This window comes from Astatotilapia calliptera, chromosome 5 (assembly GCF_900246225.1).
Source record: "Astatotilapia calliptera chromosome 5, fAstCal1.2, whole genome shotgun sequence".
Taxonomy (NCBI): domain Eukaryota; kingdom Metazoa; phylum Chordata; class Actinopteri; order Cichliformes; family Cichlidae; genus Astatotilapia; species Astatotilapia calliptera.
In genome coordinates, this window is record NC_039306.1 from 37,322,812 (window position 1) to 37,325,911 (window position 3,100).

Here is a 3,100-nt window from a genome sequence, read left to right on the forward strand (position 1 = left end):
AGACTGATTTCCCACATATATTAATGCATGGATCTATCCATGGATCTTATATATAGTACATAGACTACAAGCATGAGATTTGTGGCAATATAGTATAGTGTAAAGTATTCTTTCTATGAATGACTGAGCAAGCGGTTACTGTCCCCCCTTTTTTCCAATAGACCAGTTGAATGAAGGGAGAAAGGAATAAAATCTTTGTGCATGTGCTCCAGTGGCGCAATCGGTTAGCGTGCGGTACTTATATGACAGTATTGGGCTGAGCTATGCCGAGGTTGTGAGTTCAAGCCTCACCTGGAGCATAAACTTTGAGCTCATACTTCTCTGATGAGAACAGATAAATGCTGAGCTCACTGAAAATGCAAACAGACTTTATAGCATCTTCAAAAACAAGCAACATTCAAATAGATATTAAGAAACGCAGAATTATACCTCTCTTTGTTTGTTCTGCTTCTTTTTTGTCGACCAATGTGAGCTATTAACCATCAAGATATAGTTTTTCCTTCAAAGTCAGATTTTTGGCTGTATGTGTGTGTGTACCTTTTTTGTCCTCACACCGCAGGGCGTAAGGCAAATCACTGGTTCGCCAAGTTGGGCAACAATCACCATGAGAAAATGATGTGTGTGAAACTAAGATGATTATGATTAAATGAAGTAAATATTAATCTTGTGTTTAAACTGGGCTGAAGGTTTTTTTTTTTTTCTTTTTGTGTGTCCCGTTTGGATCTTTAGCCATCAGAATTGTTGTCTTAAGGCCAAGAAAGATGCCAAGCAGATTTATTTTACCAAGTGGATCATCATGGCCTTGCCATATTGGTCCATTTGATTAACCTTTATTATAATTATGAATTTATTTTATTTTCAGTTGCTACAAACGGGACAGACATGACTGGGGGATAGGACAGGGAGAAAGAATGAAAGAAAGAGAGGGAGAGAAAGAAAACCAAAGGGGAGAAGAGACGGTGAGAAGGGGGGGAAGAAAGAAAAAAAAAACAAAAAAACACCTGGGTCACCTGTATGGAGAAAAAAAACAGAAGAGAAAGCAAACAAAAAAAAAAAGCAAAATAATAAATACAGCGCCATCACAATAAACTAGCTAGCAGTAGATATCAGTAGATACTAAATATTAAACAATATTGTGCAACACGCAAGATGGACAGCGCACAATGTGCTTTGAGGCAGCAGCCAAGAAAGCTGTAGTCCGCGTCTGTGAACACCCATGTGTACACCTGTGTGCATACCTGTGTGGATCAGCATGCTTGCATTCCAAAGGTTTCTCCATGTAAGGATCTGCTAGGGAGTGTGGGGGAGCCACAGCCCCGTCCTCCAGGGTATGAAGCAGGTATGGAGGAGATCCAGGCCCCAGATATCCAGAGGCCCCAGAGTACAAGGACCCGAGGAGGCCTCCGTACTTTGGAGGGCCTGAGATGTACCCAGAGAGGTCGAGTCTAAGACCCCACCTGACATATAGACACAGACGAACAGGCGCACGCAGACACAGACGTGCATTCCCACCCCATATGCACAACCAAATACTCCGCACTCACCCAACGTGTAGACAGACACAAATAGACACTGCACACACATTCACACTCCCCAGACATACTCTATATCCCAGGTCCAGGTACCCCCGCCCTCAGAGGGGCAAGCCGCACCTAGACCCAGGAGATGTAACCCTTCTCTCTGGGGTGGAGGCAAGCGGACCACCTCCTTATCTGCAGTAGCAGGGAGGCCCCGCATCCCAGACCCCAGTCTGACGGCCAGCACCTCCTCCCAGCCCCCCAGCCCTGACGGCTAACAGAACCGGGGTGAGCGAAGACCCCAAACCTCCCTCCGCCCGCTCATATGTCGTGTTGCTGTGTGCTGTTCTAAAGTGCATTTAAAACACAGGAGAGCATGGTACTAGCTTCCTCTCAGAGAGCAGCACGGCTCCTCCCGAAAACCCTCAGTGTCTAAATGCATTTAAAATTGAGGGTAGGGCACCAGCGCCAGAGGTGGGTTGGAGTACACCGACCATCCTCTGGATGCTGTAAAACGTGCCCACCCCCAAGGCCCTATATGTATGTGTTATGTGAGAGTGTGAGTAATGTGGATGTCTAGGTTGCAGAATAAAATAGCAGCAGTATTTTTAAAGTGAAGTTGTTAATCCAACGGTTAATCCAAAAAGTTAATCCCTGAGCGAACAGGAAATGGATTTTGAAATGCAGTTTATTAAAGTGGAATTCAAAAATGAATTTACAAATGGAGAATTTATTCTTCAATTCATTATTTCAGCACAGAATTCTTTATTTCGATGCACGTGGCTCTTGTGGTCCTCCATAGGTATTAGGTAATAGTTCACTTGGGAAAGTAGTTTCATTTCATGTCGTTGTTTAATGCGCCTTGAGGCAACTGCTGTTGTGATTTGGCGCGTTATATAAATGAAACTGAATTGAACTGAATTTCTTATTGAGTCTAAAGTATTTAACTTTCTGGCTTTCAGGATTATGCCTACACAAACTAAACGTGTATGTGGGAATTTTCTGTTATTCTGGATGTAAGTTGCATCATTTTTGTGTCATACTTTGTTTCTCACATCCAATCAATATTTTAACCGAAAGCATATTTCAGTTAAATGATTACAGAAAATAATCTGTCGAATCTGTGAAAAATATTCCTCCTGGCTGTGAACGCCACATAAAGATCGTCCCTCATGCCCTCTGGTACTTGTAGTTTTTCAAACATGTTTTTCGGTCTACAACTCGTTCATACAACTACACTTCCCATAATGCACGTGGGTGAAGCTGTCTGACAGACGGTGAGTGTGTCGAACATTTACTTGTTGTGAAAGTGCCTTTAGCACTAGCTCACTAGCTCCTGTCGGCATGTCTCTGTTATCTTGTTGTTTTTTCTTAACTGTAAACGTGCCCGTGCTTTTTAACAAAATCTTTACTGAACAATAACCGGTCAAGACCCGGTACGCGATTTCCTGTGCTCCACGTGACAATGTATACCGCAAACATCCGCGAGATTAACAGTCCCTTTAAATTAGCCAGCCTGGCTAGCTGAAGGCTCGTGTTTGAAAGTAAAATAATGAGTCAGCGAGCGCGATACTGACACGCAG

At 43.3% G+C, this 3,100-nt stretch overlaps 1 non-coding gene across 1 annotated transcript; it reads left to right on the forward strand.

The window, feature by feature from the left end:
* The first annotated feature begins 205 nt into the window (after positions 1-205).
* On the forward strand, positions 206-299 carry trnai-uau (transfer RNA isoleucine (anticodon UAU)). The gene is made up of 2 exons: positions 206-243; positions 264-299. It is a non-coding gene; the product is annotated as a tRNA-Ile (tRNA).
* Positions 300-3,100: the final 2,801 nt, after the last annotated feature.